Here is an 18,474-nt window from a genome sequence, read left to right as displayed (position 1 = left end):
ATTGAGCTGCATAACCCTAAAATCCTCTCCACGGATCGCCATTTCTACAGTAGAAAAGTGCGGGAAGCCATTGAAATCAAAAAACATTGCAATTTTAATCGGGACGAGGGTTTTAAGATCTCATCCACATGGAATCCAGTCATTAGTAAATGTAAGCGGAAACGAATATCGACAGTCGATAAATCGAATATCGTTAGTGTTGTGTGTCGACAGAGTGACATCCCTAGTGCGCAAAACGTTCAAACTGATAAACAAGACCAAGTGCGGGTAGTTCGAAAAACTCGCGCGGCTAGAAGATGTTGATGTCAACTTGAGCCAGTCTTCTCCGAGACCACGGGGACAACGCCGTCCTCGAAACGTCGGAGGTAAATCTTAAAACTTAAATACGCGATTAAGTCCCGTTGTGCAGTTTGATAAAGAAATAACTTGTTTCAAAATTTCATTTGAAGCATCTAACTAAGCCTGCGTTTATGTTAGAATCTGTGTCAGAAATATAAAGATGTTGTAGAAGCCTACTAACACTAACGTCAGCTGCAAACGTCGAGGAAGTCGATAGGTGATCTCCATTGTCCAAAAAGGCTCGTAGGATGAGTTGGCACGTACTGCACGACATGCCAACTCATCGTACGATCCTACCGACCAACGAGTTTTTCAGCTTTGCCAAGCGTATGCTTTCAGATGTGGATTTTCAAACCATTCATTTGTGTTGATTTTTGTAGTTTGTGAACTAAGTTTTGTTTTAATTCAAACTGGTAATTAAATGGGTGAAATATTTCGCTACATACTTTTAAGTAATTCGAACCAATACGATTTTAATCAAATGTCAATACTTCCTATCGCATACTGGAACAACCAATTTATATAACTGATCATCTAATTAACTACCTATAAGTATTAATCTCCTAGACTAGACGATTGCACTTTCTAAATAAACATCTTGTTTTTTTTTTGTTATATCTAGGAACAAGAAAACAAGGAATATGTTCAGATTTCAGCTAGCCTAGATAATAAGAATAATAACTTTAATATTCTATTTTATTAATGTAAACAAATGCTTAGACTTCAGCATAATTTAATTAAATCATACTTAACTATGAGTCATTTATGACGTCCTCGATAAATCCACTTTTTTGCTGCTCCTACCTCTTAACATATTAAGTCGAAATGGTACTATTAAGCCGCTCGATTAAATGTTCGTTAGACTCGAAATTACACTAAATATGAGAAAGAGCAACTTACAACACTTTGTTTCGATCATTTCGAAACCATTTTGAGTTTTAAAATATTTAAACCGTTTAGAGAGGTCTTTGATCCAATGGCTGGTAATTTTAGGGTTTTTATCTAGAGAAATGAATCTTCAATATCAAAAACCAAATGTTTTAAATATTATTTCGTATTTAGTGTTTAGTTATAGGTATCAGTAAAATGAATATAAATCAATAAACATTTTACTTTTTGTGCAACTTGTGTCTTCTAATAATGTGTAGAAATTTCATTTTTAAATGTTATTTCATTTATTTAATCTTAATAATTAAGTACCTAAGGCTGTTTTTAGTGCCTTAGGATTTACATCACGTTTCCGTACTTATTGACTTACTCAGCAAAAGTTCACAGGGTAAGGTGAAAATATAAGTATGATTTTTATATGAAAAAGTACATAACTATGTCAACAGCATATTTAGCTGAAACTTTTTTCCTTTATCTCAAGAAAAACTCATAAATAATATTGTATTTTATCTAAAATATTTTATTTCTATAAATAGAGAAACCTCAGAAAATGATCTGACTAGACGAGAACACATGCATTAGGTAACTAACTGTTCAATAACATAATTTATTGTAGCTTTGCCACCTTTCTAAAAACATGTTATCCTTTAATACCATCACAAACCCCGCCACCCGAAAAGCTATAGAATACTTCAAAATGTATTTGAATAAATCGAATAACTTACATTATAATTAAACTTACCAACGTTCCTACTTACATTTACTTACAACGCGGCCTACGATATAACAACCTATCACAATCGACCATCGATTATAACTTAATCGAGTTACGATTTATAGAAATAATCGGTCATTGATTTATTCGATACTCGCACTTGACATTTATTCAAACGTTAAAATCAACCGTAACGATAATGCTGTAAGGTATATTTTCTGTAGTAACGTAACAGGGTAGGTACATCGATACAAATTGTACCGAAGTTTATCAAAGGGCGACTCTTGCGCCGTTTGATACCCACCTTTGAATAAATCAACAAAAACGGCGGGGAGCGATGAGTAATGCCCGATGTACGGAGTTATTTTTAACAAGGAAATGTGTGGAGAAGTTACAGAGTTACTTATCGGTTCAATTAAGGATACCAGTACATCTGCCTGCAAATGGATTGCTGTTTTATCAATTTTGGTTATACGAGTGTAAATTCTTTCGTAACGTAAAATAACATTCTAGGTAATACAACTAATATCTGCACAATTTTTGCGTAGACAATTTATCAGATACCTAGATAGTAGTGACAAAGGTGCAAAAGCAAATCATTAGACGTATATCAAAATTTTGTCGAATGATTTGCTTTTGCAACCCAAAAAAAAGATATAAGTACTGTACGCTTAGTCTTCCTTGGTACTTACCGATCTGGGTACCTAGTCAAGATACGGTAATCTCTCTCTATCACTCTTCCTTATTAGTGCGACAGAGACAGTTGCGTAGATTACATTATGCTAACCGAAAACCTGAAGTAACTTTTATATGTAGGGCAGGTTTTTTCATTTATGTAAACCTCATTTCGTTATTTTTTTCGAAATACCTGGGTATTAACGAATTTTGGTAACAAAAAGATCATACCTGCATAATATGTATTTTGAGGCCCGTCTCCTAACATTTCCCTATTCGTATAACTAATTTAAACGAAACTAATGCGAGCCTCAAAACAAATTAACAAAAGCAAATACGCTTTGTCTACACACAAAATAATTTAACATAAAAACCGTAATTAAAATAGATTACCGACTAACTTGGCCCTATTAAAAGGGTCAATTGATTTGTTACGATTTATTTATTGTTAAATACATATGAAACATTGCACTGATTTTATTAATCGTTTATACCTGGTATCCAGAGAACAATTATTTTCGATTTATGTATTTTATTTTATTGCGTGTTTCAGCGAAAAATCTATTTCTTACTAAGTAATAATATTTATGCACTCTCTTGCTGCTTTAAAAGAACAAACGAGATCCAAACTGCTGTTGATAAAATAAATTATCACTTTAATTAGGTAGCAGTAGTATTATCAGTTATGTTTTACTTATTTCCTCTTCGCAAAACGCTTTTGCATGTTTTGATGTTTACAGGTTCACATTATGAACCTCCAGGTCTGTTTTTATATATTTTTGTAAGTTATATCTATATTTTTATGTATGGCTGTATGTGTTCTGAACAATAAAAAAAAATATTCACAGGTACCTACTTAATTTTCATTAAGTATAAATTTAAATATTACTACTAAAAAATATTTTGTTCATTGAAGGTTTAGCTGTTTTGAGTTTTTGCCTTGGTCGGTTCATCATAATTTATAGGGAAAATTCAAGTACAATGATCGATCCGATCCAAATGATTCAAGTATGATCAATTTTATATTTTTAACTTTCTTTGAATATGTTGAACATCATCATCATCATATCAGTCGAAAGTTCGAAAATCGTCTCTGACAATATCGTCGACTAAAAGTAAATGTCATATTGCAAGGTCTACCATTGGTCTAGGTTCTGGTTCACTATTATAATATATCTACCCGTATAGTGTGCCATACAATTAATATAAATAAATAACAATGAAAACTGTCATCAACATAATCGAATACGGTTCAATAATCCAATACATATGAATATACCGATACAAAGTTTGGGGAAAGAGCGATGAGGTAGACACCGTAGACACTGTCGGATAGATACCTAGCTACTGCAGTTTGAGTACCTAACATAGGAGTACCTATCCTTGGGAACAGGGTATAAAACATTGTAAAAAGGGCAGCCTGAAAGAAAACATTGTCGCGTTACTTTATTCACTTCCTATAGCACAATTTTTACCCAAAAGCTTAGCACAATAAGCAAGCTCGCTCCTTATCCAAGTATAACTTATGCTAACAAGTAGCCTCGCGTGACCAAGCTCTAGTTAGCTTAGCTAAGTGCCACCAACTTAATTTACAGTACAATACACAATCCGCCCACCGTAGTGCCTACAAAATAAGAATCAACTTTAGACGTTTTAGGTTCTATCCGACTGCAAAGTTAATTTGGTTATTTTGAAGTGCGACCCCATGCTACTGTTCCTTGACCACAAAGCGATGTGTCATTTTAAATAGCCTTTTCGAAATATGACTGATATGGAATTCGTATTAATTACCTTTGTTAGCAAGCTTACACTCGAGGTGTGAGGTAGAAAATAACTTCACGTTTAAGGCAGAATATACGTAATACATTATATGTGTAATTTGTGGTTAATTAATAAATGGCATAATTATATTAGTTATCTCATAAAAATATTTCCCTAAATAACTTTTTTTAAACGCTTTCTTATATCAAAAGTACTTACTTACATTTAAAATGATAAACGTTATTAATCGTAGATATCCATATATATTTCAAAAGGTTTACAAATGCTTCTAAAAAATAGTAAACGATTTTTTCTTGAACCAAACTGTTACAGTGTGAGTCGCCAGACTATTGATTTTTCAAATAATGGGGTTAAACAGAACCCTCTGCAGGCACAATTAGTGGTCTATTTAAAACCTCAGCAGTTTAATCGTATTAGGTACAGTCAGGCTAATAGTTTTTCACGCCACTGTTCGGAAATGTGGCAAAAGATGGTCTAAAACCAAGCTGGAAAGTAGGCAATAGCTGTAGCACCTGAACCACCACTACTACAATGTTTCATTGTTATCATCATCTGTCATTGGTGATGGTTCGCTGCAGCAATAAACATAAAAATCAATAAAACGTCTTTTTTGGCGCAACTTTTTCCTTCAAAAATAAAATTAGGTTATTTATAGGACCAATTTCTTGTTAAAAAAAAGAAATGTCAAAACTATTCATTCATTCAGTCAGTTCATTCAGTTCACGCTTAAGGCGTTTTTTACTTTTGTAGCTGTTTGTGGTTTTTTAGCAAAAACGCTTCTAAGTTTAGAGTCGGTTTGAACCAAACAACAGAAAACCGCCTCTGAAAAGTGATAAAAAAGTAAAAAAGGCGGGATCGGAAAATACTTACTGAATTGGATAGTGTAAATGTGTTTGACTAAAAAATACAAGAAATACGTAGGTATCTCCGCTCGCTATAAAAATGAGTTCTTTTAGTGAAGAAAATGATATTCTTACGATGACGCCTACCGAAATTCAAGAGACAGCACAGGCAGTGGCTAGTAATTTGCTACCAGAGAAGTCGCGGGCTCGTACTTATAGTTATGTAAATGTTTTCTTATTTCCTCGCAGTAGTCGTGAAAAGCACTATGTAATGCCTCGGCCGGCAACGCTAAAGATGGACCCGTATTATTTGAGGGCCTCCACTAACGTGTCGGCTCTCAAACTCACTCGTCCATCTTTTAGCGGTTTTCCATCCTCTCCTACAATGTACTATTGCTGAGTGCACTAAAGTCAGGTCGTGCACAAATATGAGACAATTTATTGTAATAAAAAAAACTCATAGCTTTGCGGTATTTTATTCTAATATCTAGCTTTTATAAATTACTACTTAATATTGAATATTTTACGTACTAACTAATTATCTTAATTTATTCTGAAATGCATTTATAAGGGTCGATAAAAATAATACAGTATAATGAGTAACATAAAAATATTAAAAACTAAATTTAAAAACTAAAATTAAAAACTACCTAAAATTAAAAACTAACTAAAATTAAAAACTACCTAAAATTAAAAACTAAACTAATCTAAACTAAAGTAAATCTAAAAAAGGCCCCCGCGGCATTGTGCCAAAGATGCTGGCAGCATTCCCTCGCTGAATGGCAATACTAATGCGTTGCGAGAGAAAGCTGCCAGCTCTCTGGTCACCGGTGGTATCGGCCAGCTTTTTCGACAGTTCTTTAAAAAGAACATGAGCGCTTGGACCCCACGGCCCCAGTGTCTCGACACCGAATGCCACAAAATGGTATTGGGGGCCGAGACCTTGATACTTTGAAAACTTTTTGTTTTCAGCCGCCTCGGCAGCCGCCCCAGCCCTGGACGAAGTTCTTGGTAGATGGGACGGTGCCAGTGTATCGACGCATGTGGCGTCCCAGACTAGCACCCGTCCCATCTTCCACGGGACCAGGGACATACCGTCCGGTCTCTTGCCGTCGTCCCTCAAAACGCCGTTAGGTTCGAGGATAGCTGGCGCATTGACGGTGGCAAGAGACCGGCGGATGATATCATTTAGGGCAGCGTGCCTGGAGAGGCGGCCAGCACTTAACCGACAAGAGAGGCCGTGGTGTCCAAGCACGTCGACGGTTGCGCCGCAGGGGCATCCGTGGGGGGCGCAGACCTTGACCCCTAGCCTAAGGCTTACGGCTAGGCGTAGGGTATCCGGTTCTAAATATGTACCAGAGGGGGGGGAGGGGTAGGCATGCAGCCACTGGCCGGATTCCCGTTCTGCAGCAGCGAGCAGCCGCGCACGTGTATTAGGACCATCAGAGCTGGAAAGTAGTACCTCAAAGTTAATTTTGCACAAAGTGTCGTCCCAGCAACGTTGAATATGTAATTTTGAAGGTAAATCTTGACCCGGACAAGCCGTCAGCCAGGCGTCTCTAGCTTCCGTCAAGCACGCCGTCTCGTAGTTTAAAGGGCAGGCCCTTAATATTTTTCCTACGAGGGAGGAAGTGCCATGGACGTACTAACTTAGAAAATATATTTTTGAAAAAAAAAATACATACCTACATTTATTTTCATAATGCGGTTTTTGTACATGTTACATACAGGTACATATACTTAATTAAAAAGTAATTCAGAGCACTAACTTGCGAATTATTTTCCAGCATCAAGCCCCCTTCAAAAGACGGCGTGACGAAGAGTAACCCCTCGAAGCGACACCGCGAGCGCCTGAACGCTGAGCTGGACACGCTGGCCTCGCTGCTGCCTTTCGAGCAGAACATCCTCAGCAAGCTGGATCGCCTCTCCATCCTGCGGCTGTCTGTCAGCTACCTAAGGACTAAAAGTTATTTTCAAGGTAACTATCTTGCTCATTGCTTTGTGCATTCTCGCCCTTCCTCACCTTGATGCCCAAACCTGGTCACTAACTTTACTGAGGTGCAGAAATCCCGGCTCAAGGTTTGCCAAAGGGCAATGGAGCGAAGTATCCCATGACACCTAGGTGTCCGAAGATCTGACAGGGTGAGGAACACATCAGAGCTTCGCTCCAAAACCCGAGTCGTTGATGTTGAGAGATAACTAGAGGGGAGGCCTTTGCCCAGCAGTGGGACACACACATAGGCTAATAAAAAACAATAAGACCGAAGTGATCCCATAAGTGTTCCGTGAACAAAGTTTTGCACGGAACACTAAAAACTATCTTGCTAACGGTTTTTGAACGATCATTCTTTACAAGATGGCTTGATGTATGAGTCTACTGCACGTCGGAAAGCATATTTATTGCAGCCAAATGGACCAGCTTTTCTCCTGACCATCAAAAACTTAACGGTAAAGGTTTTTCTTTTGACGTAGGCGTATTTATTTAAGGAAATGAAAGACATTGTCAATGTCTAATTTTCAGGAGTTACCTAATATTAAATAAAATATCTGGGAGACCGAGCTTTGTGTTAAGATATAAACTCAAAAATGCGCATTTTCCCAGGGGGGACCCAGCTAGATCGATTTTTCGGCGCCGAAAACCCCATATAGGAAATTTCATCAAAATCGTTAGAGCCGTTTCCGAAATATATAAATGTAAAAGATAAGATAAACTAAGTAAACCATGTTAAATTGTTCAATACCATCAAAAGTTACTTAAAAACCTTAAGATATGAGTGATTTGATCATGTAACTTGATAAGTATCCTATTACCATATGATATCGCTTTTCTGTATGGCTTATTAGAGTCACATAAAGTGGATAATTTGTAACTAGTTAACTAACTAGTGCAAAGCATTCGCTCGCATTTCTCCAAGACACTGCTCTTAATTTAACACTACAATATTAGGCACGTATTAACATGCAGCGCGTAATCTGGCTTAGAATCGATAATTGATATGCATACCGACCGATGTATCGATTACTAATAAATGCGATGCCCTACACGTATTTAATGCTGTCAGCCGATTTTATTACTACAACACGTATTAATAAATGTACGTTCTCGATTCTGTGTAAAAGTAACCGATATCACAGTCGATTTTGATTTAATCGTAGAAGTCGTGATGTTACAAGTTACCCGGTTATTTGATATTTTTAATGCTTAAGTATACAGCGGCTACTGTGTATCGGTAGCATACAATATTAATAGTACCGGGCCATTGAAATTAGAATTCACTGATATCCTTTATTTCGATGTTTGTCAGGTTTGTTGTTTGATACTTCCGTCTTAGGACCGTTTCTTACCCGACTATGCCCAATTTTTCAATGCGTATTGCCTTTGGCACTAGGAATCACAGAACTGAGCTACATCAAAAACTACTTAATAAAATAATACAAATCAATACGGCCGACATCAGTAATTGGTCGCGTAAATCGTCAATACAAAAAAACTACATTTGCATACGTCCGCTACCAACCTATATATCAGCTGTGAGTTATTGATGCGCCTTATAATTTTATACCGTACAAGAATCGAATATAAAAATCAGTAGGGGGCGCAGCATGCTTTATGGGGTAAGCGGGGGTTTAAGGAACCGACGACGTGAAATGTTGACTGGTTATTTCAGTTTTCTGTACTGTTGGAAGCGAAATTATTTTCATATAAGTACCTAGTAATGAAAATTTTGGAAAATAAAAATACGATTGCTTCAATTTCTATGATTACATAATAGGTAGTATCAGGTCTCTATGTGTTGCATGGAACAATGAAGAAGGAGAGATTACCTAAATTCCATGATATTTCAATTTGTTTTTAAATGCGAAAAATATTTTCTTGACTTCTGCAACTATGTAAACTTTGCAGTGGATGTTGCAACTAAGTCTATGTTTGGGGGGGGGGGGGACGACGACTACAAACCAGTCTCTTGTATCCCGTTTTTTAAAGTTGTCTTGAGTAGGTAGAGAGAGATACTTGTTTTTTTAATTGGGAGTAATAAATTTATTTATTTAGTATAAAAAAAACTGACCTGGGTATGAACTGAAGTTATCAGTTTTTAGCGGAAAATACACAATCCCATTTGTAAACACTTGCATTATGACTTTACATATAGTTAATACACATGTGTTGGCTGTTGGTACTTAAATTACTAAGACTTTTGACAACATCAGTACCGAAAACAGCTTGTAATTCTAACGAAAGCGACTGTTGAAGCATTGACGGCGGCGGCGAGGCGCGCCACGGGGCGCCACTAGTTCGCCGAACGCCAATACCGGTAGCTTGTAAATTTGTACCTTCTCGAAATTTCGTAACTGTAATAATGATTTTAGGGTCTGTATTTTAATATATAAATGTAGAAAAGGAATGTATGAAAGTAGGACTGAACGAGAGGTGTGAAATTCTTGAGAGTGATGAATATCATTGTACAAGTACATACTTTATTTCTGAATTAAATACCTTGTTTTCAATAAAATATCAAGTATAAGCAGGTATGTCTAAGCCAGGAAAGGTCATAATCTTGAACAACTCATAGTCACTGGCAAGGTTGATGGCAAACGACCTAGAGGCCGTAGTCCAACAAGGTGGGCAGATCAAGCCCGTTGTACCCTGGACACCCAACTTCATGACGCGCTTCACGATGCCAAAGACAGGTACAGATGGCGGGACACCGTCAAAGAGAAGCTGGTTCCACGGAGATTTCACGACCTTCAGCAATGAGGAACACGACGTGAGAAGGAGGATCAAGTATAAGCAAAATAAGATTTACTATTAAAATAGATATCCTTGTCTTCAGACGCCAGAAAATTTATTTTTTGGTTTATAATACCAACCCTTAAAAAAATGTATCCATAATTCCATACAAGGTGATATTACGACAGTAAATAGTGTTTTCCCCGTAACATTATTTGGTCTTGTAACCTGCTGACATCAAATATTGTGCCTCTTGCATGTCTATGTTCAATAAAACAATTAAATTCCGTAACAATTCGCAAACTCAGTAAACTCACCAAATGTTACTCAGGTTATATCTAGTAGAAACTAGTCCATAAAGGATTTATAGGGGCTATAGGAAAGTATAGAGCTTCCTGAAAAGATCCGGAACTTCACAAATAGCTGTAGCCAATACCATCAATAGCGGTATTAGCATGGGATCGATACGGAGTCGCTCGTGCTAGGCACTGCGGAGGGGCGGAGTTTGTTTACGAACTGCGATACCTCAATATTATTATACATATCTGGCTACGCAGAACAATAGGTAAACTGCTGAATAGATACAGAGAATAACGTTGTTTTTAATGTGTTGAATAATGACAGACAACATTTATTGATTTAGTTAGGATGGATGATATTGTATGTACGTAGGTACATGTATAGGGTTTACTTCGATCGTACCTACTTAGATATTAATAAAACGTGTATTTAAAAAAAAAATTAAAACGTAACAAATATAAGAGCCACGGTAGAGAGTACCATATTGTACCATTTGGGGTTGAAACTCTAGGTCCATGGGGTCCCAGCGCGCATAAGTTGTTTGCAGAAATCGCGAAGCGTCTGGTTGACGTAACTGGTGACCGAAGAGCTGGCGGCTACCTCGCGCAACGTATCAGCATTGTGATACAGCGAGGAAATGCCGCCAGCATCCTTGGTACAATGCCTCAGGGGCCTATTTTAGATTTAAGCTAGTTAATAATTTCGTTTAGTAGTACCATTGTACATATATATATATATATATATTGTATGTAAATAAATGATTTAAATTTTTTTTTTTTCAATTATACGATAATTATAAACCAGGGAACCTGTACTTCTACTGTTAAATTTGGGTACGTCTCTTTTTACCTGTAGGTAAGGCAGAGGGCCATTTTCCTGCGCGTAGCAATTTTTTTACTTAACCTTCGGTGTAAAAAATCCATTTGCGGTCACTATGATGGATTGCCCTTATCGCACTCGATTGTTTTCTGAAACACTCACCAATAGCTACCATAATTACAATGGACTTTCAGAGCATAAACATAAAGCTTACTGTTGCTTGGATAGAGGTGGGAAAATGACTAATTTGTCACAGGTGAAGCTTATCGGTTGAAGGGTAATTGTTTTTGAAAATCTGAAAAAGGTTAGCTAGCATCTGATAAGTTCCACTAACGAACATGATTACTTGGAATATAACAGCAATATTTTACACATCTACATATACTAATATATTATAGTTATCTGCAGCTGACTTTATAGTACATATTTGTATTTGTATTTATTTATTTGCTGAATATGGGTTTAGAAAGGTGTACAACAACATAATTAATTAGTTCAACCCTACCCTGCTTGGTGTAGCATGCAAACTTTAAAGTATATATACATATTAGTACGTTTGAAATCTAGACGCAACTTTGTAATCAAAGCAACCTTAAAGTTAGCGTGTTAAAGAAATCTTAAATCAGCAATTTTTATAACACATTCATAAAACAGAAATTAAACGGTGCTTAACGTTTAACTGAACTGCGTAGGAGCCAGTTAACTTGACGATAACGTTAACGCACGAACGCTGTAGGTATGTGTTCGTTGTACGTATTTGTTCTTATGTAAAAGGGCTGGGAGCTGGGAGCACAGGTTGTTTGAAATTTACATCATAGTTTCTTTGTATCTTCTTCTTCTTCCTCGCGTTATCCCTGCATTATGCCACGGCTCATGGGAGCCTGGGGTCCTCTTGATAACTTATCCCAAGAATTGACGTAGGCATTAGTTTTTACGAAAGTGACTGCCATCTGACCTTCCAACCCAGAGGGGAAACTAGGCCTTATTGGGATTAGTCATAGCTTCACCTGTGACAAATTAGTCATCAATCATCATAGTTTGTTTGTATATACAAGTATTAAAAATTCAATACGCAGACCTCTGCGTTTATATGATGGCTGATTGAGGCAAAGTTACAGGGCGCACTTATATCCTCTAGCCGCCCAGACATCAAAACTTGCCAATACAAATGCAATTGTGATTTGTCAAACTAAAGATTCAAATTAGAATGGAACGGGAGACCTTTTTATAGGCCTCTGGGCGGCTAGAGGATATTACATTATGGAACGGGTGTATGCACCCTGCCGCAATTCCGTGTTCTTTAAAAGTCATTGGACCATTGGCATATGGCCTATGGTTTGTATAATATTGTATACTGTTTCAGTATGTTTGACATATAATAACTGTCCAAACTTACAAAGATCGATGCTGATCGTGTAAAATTTCATTTTACTAGCAACTTTCAAAAAAGTCGATTTACCTTTTTTTCATAAATATCTTATTAATAATTATTACACTTCTTGATGCGGTGGTGGCCGAGTGGATATGACGTCCGACTTTCAATCCGGAGGTCGCGGGTTCAAATCCTGGCTCGTACCAATGAGTTTTTCGGAACTTATGTACGAAATATCATTTGATATTTACCACTTGCTTTTCGGTGAAGGAAAACATCGTGAGGAAACCTGCATACATCTGCGAAGAAATTCAAAGGTGTATGTGAAGTCCCCAATCCGCATTGGGCTAGCGTGGGGACTATAGCCCAAGCCCTCTTGCGAGTGCGAGGAGGCCTGTGCCCAGCAGTGGGACGTATATAGGCTGAATGATGATGATGATGACACTTCTTGATATTTACTTAGAGCATATCCTTACATACCTAAATTTCGACTTAGACGGGCCAGTGTATTTTATGTCCCATAAGTAAAAACCCTAAAACTATCATAAATGGCTTTTTTAATATCTTTTTTATTCCCCTGACCACACCAAAATATAAAAGCTAAAACGTCACTTTACATTAAACGTGTCTGTAATGCGTGTAATCCGGTTAAAGCCTTAATAACACCCTGTATGGGGGCGGGCTCTCCGCGAGTATAAACAAAGCTCGGCCGGGACTTTGTAAGCACATTGAGCTTATTTATAGCCGGCTACGGTAGAAAATATATAACAGCCTTGTAAGTAACAACACTTTTAAAAGTAAAAAGTCGTCACATTGCCGTTTAAATTATATACATAATATTTAGAAGTATTCATAACTATTGTATGAATAAAGTAATTTGGTATTTTATTAGTAATTTATTTTGAAGTAATTAAGTTTTGAAAAAAGAATAACACTTCACGCTGAACGAACTCATTGTGTAAATCATTGTTAAGCAATATACTACATACGCGGCGCTGGTACTCTGTCTCAAGACTAGTCCTGTAATCCATAAGCAAACCACCCCAAAAATCACGACCCCAAAAACTGCATTACCCCTAAAAACCCTCGACAAACCAACCAATTGGGTTCGCATAAAAAGCTAGGGATATAGGGGGCCACAAAATTACGCAGGGTAGTTTGTAAAATTCGCCGACTAGGGGTCGGAAGGGGGGTGGGGGGAAACAACCCTTAATGGCTACATTGCGTGACAGAATTTCGGCAGTGACCCGGGGTAGCCTGTGAAAGTGAAAATATTTACACTGAGCTGTTAAAGCGAAAATAATTTACGATTAAACTTAAGTTTTATGCATTCATAAAAATAAACTTCTAGACATAAATCTTATCTGGCTTTGACGAGCAAAATAATATGTTAGGTTGTTCTTGCCACCATGATATCACTGTGCCACTTTCTTGCAAATGGTTCACTATACTTGACGCGTTCTTTTTGATTTGGTAAGCGTTTAATACAGGGCTATGTTCTAAACACATTTTTATGCAATATTTTTTTGAAGGGGTTGCTAAATAGTGACTCAACTGGCTCTGAATTTATGTATTCCAACATGTTTTTTTTTATAATTTGTTCATTATTTAGAGTATTTATATATATCAAATTGTATTAAGGAGCTACTTACTTTTGAACACGTAGGTAGGTATAATGATAACTAAGGACACTTTTAGTGTCTATGTAGGTATTGTAGGTGGTGATATCTACTCAATATACATCTCTGGGTCTTCGAACGCGCTACGTAAAATTATATTTTAACCAAATTGTGAGCAGTATTTTGGTAAATATTTTGGTACTTACTTGTTTGAGCGTCGCTCACAAAATATATCAACGGCGTTTATACTACAAGTCGTTATACATCAACTTTAAGCTCACAGCCCGTTCACGTATTTAAATCCAGTGTACAAGTTAAAATCCTGTAAGTTATTTTATTGCTTCGTCTAAGTATTGATCTCAATTTAAGTATATATATATAAATTAATAGACATATAAAAAAGATAAACTATCATTAATTAAAAAAGCTTTATTGGCTCTTTATAGTGGTTATACGGAAAAATAATTAAAAAATTATAAATAAGTGGCAGTTGGTTTTTAGACACATTTTGGGGATTGTGCACAAGCATTGCATTCAATAGTTCCCGCTGTGTTTTACTATTTACACATACTAACTTAAAACATTCTCCATAATGTTTCTACTACTTCAAATGCTACAACAAAAATGTATCTAATTTTGATTATTTTAAATAAGTGTTTACTGCATCATTTTGAATACTGAACCGTAGGGAAGACCGAGGCAACTTTGCAGTCACATTTTTTTACAATTAAACTGGATAAAATCATTCAAGAATATTATACAACTCAATCGTAAAACTAAGTAGAAATAGGTATAGCATAATCCTGATTTTGATCATGATCAAAAGACGAACACAAACTTCAAATAAAAATTAAAAATATTTTATTTGCATTTGTATTTTAAACACTGTTAAACATAATTTAATTCAGAGATTTTAACACAAAATCTTAAAGCCACGACAGCCAACCAAGCCTTTTTTACATACCTAAGGGCCACTTGCACCATTCGACTAACCCGGGGTTAACTGGTTAAACATTGAAATACCATGGTTACTAGTACAATTTGACACTGGGTTAACGGTTTAACCGCTTAACCCTGGGTTAGTGGAGTGGTGACCCTATGTGTAGGTATGTATTGCCGAAACTTACAGATGTGCAGAGAGAACAGAACAACCACAAAACGATACTTGGCTTCACCCATGTTCCGAATCACTACGGGCTCCCCTATGATCTCAAACAAGGTAAAATCATTATAAAACTATCGAAAATTCCGTAAACAACTTTTAAACAGCTTATATTAATTGCACCTAACAAATAAATTAATAAAACCTAGACCACATACTTACTTGTACCATAAAAATTCATAGGATAGCTCATTACTCGTATTTCCCTTGATACTTGAAAATAAAATTTACCAAATATAACTAAAATACCTCTTTGAACTTAGGGCATTTCCATGTTAAAGTACAGTTAGCGTAAAAGTTATTTTTATAGATAAATGTAACAACGCACCCTGGAGGGAGCGCCATAGATAAACTTTTTATTATGACATATTTCAGTAATTTACGCCCGACCAAGTAACGTAATGAGTTTATGCTAATCGTTATGAATATAACTCACTTGTTATTTAATTTAATATGTATAAGTATGCAGGGATATAAATTTCTTTGTGGCCACCCTTAAACTGAAATAAAAGGCAAATATTAAGTAGGTAGGTACCTACCTATAGTGGTGACATTATACTTTAAATTTTACATGATTTTCATAAAAATAAACATAACAAAGAAAACTGACTTCAAAAAGGTTAAAATAAAATACTATCGCTTACATATACGCTAGCAACTGATTTGTTTTAAGTCGGTGCCAAGCCAAATCTTAAAAGCGTCAACACACTGTCGAACCGAATGCCTCTGGTGTGGTTCGATAAGAAAGAAAGAAAGCTATCCATTAGTTGTTTAGGGGTATTATTAACCGGTATTGTAACATACTATTTGGTTTAGCACTGACTTCAAGCATAGGTACAATGTACATCAATTCTGTTGCTAGCGCATATGAAAGTGATTATTTTATTTTACCCTTTTATAAATTTATTTTCTTATCATTAAGTAGTGTTTTTTAGTTAGCTTAAGATATTTATTATTATCTCCGGAAATCATTCCCTATGGGAGTGAAAAGGGGTTCGGATTTTCTATGGAGGCACTAATTCCACGCAGACCAAGTCGCAGGCAGAAGCTATTAATATTACTAAGTAATTCACATTTTTTTAACCGAGGAAAGTCAACAATGAAAACGGGTAAAATTTTTAGCTAACTTGTTTTCATATTTCATAGGTACAGTTCAACACCGGCGGTATTTTACTTGAATAAGTGTGTTCACAGTGTATTACTTATATGAGGCTCTAACACTGTCTGAGAAAACTGAGACTTAGGGTCAGTTGCACCAAACTATTTGTCATCGTTAAAGAGTTCGCAAAATTATATTGTATGGATAGTTTCATAGTAAACCGCCGCGGCGCGCTGGGTGACGTTGATCAGTCTGTCAAATAAGATATTTTATATAAACTTTTATCTTCACTTTCATAATATTCATACTTAATACATTGCTCACTTGGCGTGGCACAGTTCGACAGTGTTGTCTCAAAGTTGAATATTTAAAAGATTTACATTAAAGACAATGTCTCTCTAAAGTCACAAATCATAAATATCAGCAAGGACGACCTTCACTCTATCAGTTTTACTTTTGCCATAATAAGGTAGCATAATTGCGGCTAAAACTTTGCAATTACCGTACTCACACGCCATCTTTGACAGTTATTAGATACGTCAGAGCGTAGAGTTAACAAAATAGACAAGTCGGGAAAAAGGGAATTAAGATTTTTTTTTAAATGCACCAGCATTATAACACTTTGGACATGTTGATGTTCATAACAAAAAAAACTTAACGAAAAAAAAATCCTTACAAAGGTTGATTAATCTTGTGTGCCAAGCCCTATAACCTATTAACGAGAAACGGCAAAGTTTCAAAATATGTATTTTGCTATTTTAATGGTCACTAATGGTATGTATCCAGTTACCAACAGAGACAATGGGCCCGATTCGGATTTTGAAATAGACATCCATTAGATATCTTTTATACATCACCAAGATACGATAACGATATGTTTAAGATCTAACCTGTCAAATTTGACATTTGCGCGATTCTGGAGATACTCTTGAACGATTTCCACAGGATATGACTTAGAGATCCAATTCACATCTAATACATATCTTACTCTATCTAACGTAAAAGTGACATTGGTTGCCCGAATTGCGCTGCAAAAGAGAACTAGTTGATATCTAAACTATAACGTATCTAGAATGGATCTAGTACGTGTCGTCTCTTGTGAATAACTTAAAGTTCGAATACGGCAGAATACGATTGTTTCCAAAGCTCCAACTGATTAAATATACTTTATTATAAGGATTTATTTTTCTTATGTGCTGGAAAATCTAAGATAAAAACAATAATGTGTTTTGCTAACCATACCTAGCGTGACCGCCCTACTAGCTCAGATTTTATGATCCTATCGGTCATAACTTAGTTTTCACTTATAAACACTCAGCCTAGATATTATTAATTATACTTCACTTCATACTAACTAAACGCCTATTTTTATTGACTAATTAGAAAAATATTTTATTAAAAACCAAGATATTACTATGCATCTGGTTGCACGTGCACGAATCGATAGTCGACAAGTGCAGTAAGAATTTTTATACAAAAAACCGTTACCGCATAGACGGTAGAAAAAGGAAGTCTACGTATTTCTTCCCTCAAAACTCAAGGAAATTATTTTTTTCTAATTTGTATTTACTCACTACAAAAGTATTTTCCTTTGGATGATTTAAATCCTGCAGCGCGCAGGTAGGAATACTAATACAAACTAGTGTGCTCTTACTATACTACATCACCAAACTCACTCGCCATAATTAAACATATCAATCTACGTAATCGTATCAATTTCAGACCAACTCCAGATGGACTCGTCGACACCATGCATACACCTATGTAAATCAACCGTGAAATTGTTTTTTTTATACGACTTTCATATTTTTTCCGCACCGAGCCATATCTACGCGTAATTATACTGGAAAGTGCGCGGCCGTAGAGAAATCAGTATTATTTTTAAAGCGAATGATACGGTTGTGGCGCTGGGATCGACGGTAATTAGTAGCAGGCGTACTCACAGACGTGTGGACGAGAGGTTTATGATCGATACGATACTATCATATAAGTACTTGTGCAGTGATTGTTTATTGCAGTGTTTTTGCAATATTATGCACAGAAGCATTTAATGCGGCAATAGTTTGACCTGAGTGACTAACTGATTCCTCGCTTGGCTATCAAAACCTTAAACCATTGGCCTTTTATTTTAGT

At 36.2% G+C, this 18,474-nt stretch overlaps 1 protein-coding gene across 2 annotated transcripts in view; it reads left to right on the top strand.

Annotated features, from left to right (window-relative positions):
* The window catches only part of LOC134795282 (aryl hydrocarbon receptor), a 137,138-nt gene that overhangs the window by 81,626 nt on the left and 37,038 nt on the right, over positions 1-18,474 (top strand). Inside the window, exon 2 of one of the 2 annotated variants that reach the window (XM_063767089.1) lies at positions 7,029-7,219. The gene's annotated coding sequence lies outside the window, so the exon portion shown is untranslated. Of the gene's footprint in view, positions 1-7,028; positions 7,220-18,474 lie in introns of those variants that run through there. The other variant, XM_063767080.1, reaches the window with a different exon arrangement.

This window comes from Cydia splendana, chromosome 1, assembly GCF_910591565.1.
Source record: "Cydia splendana chromosome 1, ilCydSple1.2, whole genome shotgun sequence".
NCBI classification, from domain to species: Eukaryota; Metazoa; Arthropoda; class Insecta; order Lepidoptera; family Tortricidae; genus Cydia; species Cydia splendana.
The sequence above is the reverse complement of the archived record's forward strand: the minus strand, read 5'-3'. Positions and strand labels throughout refer to the sequence as shown.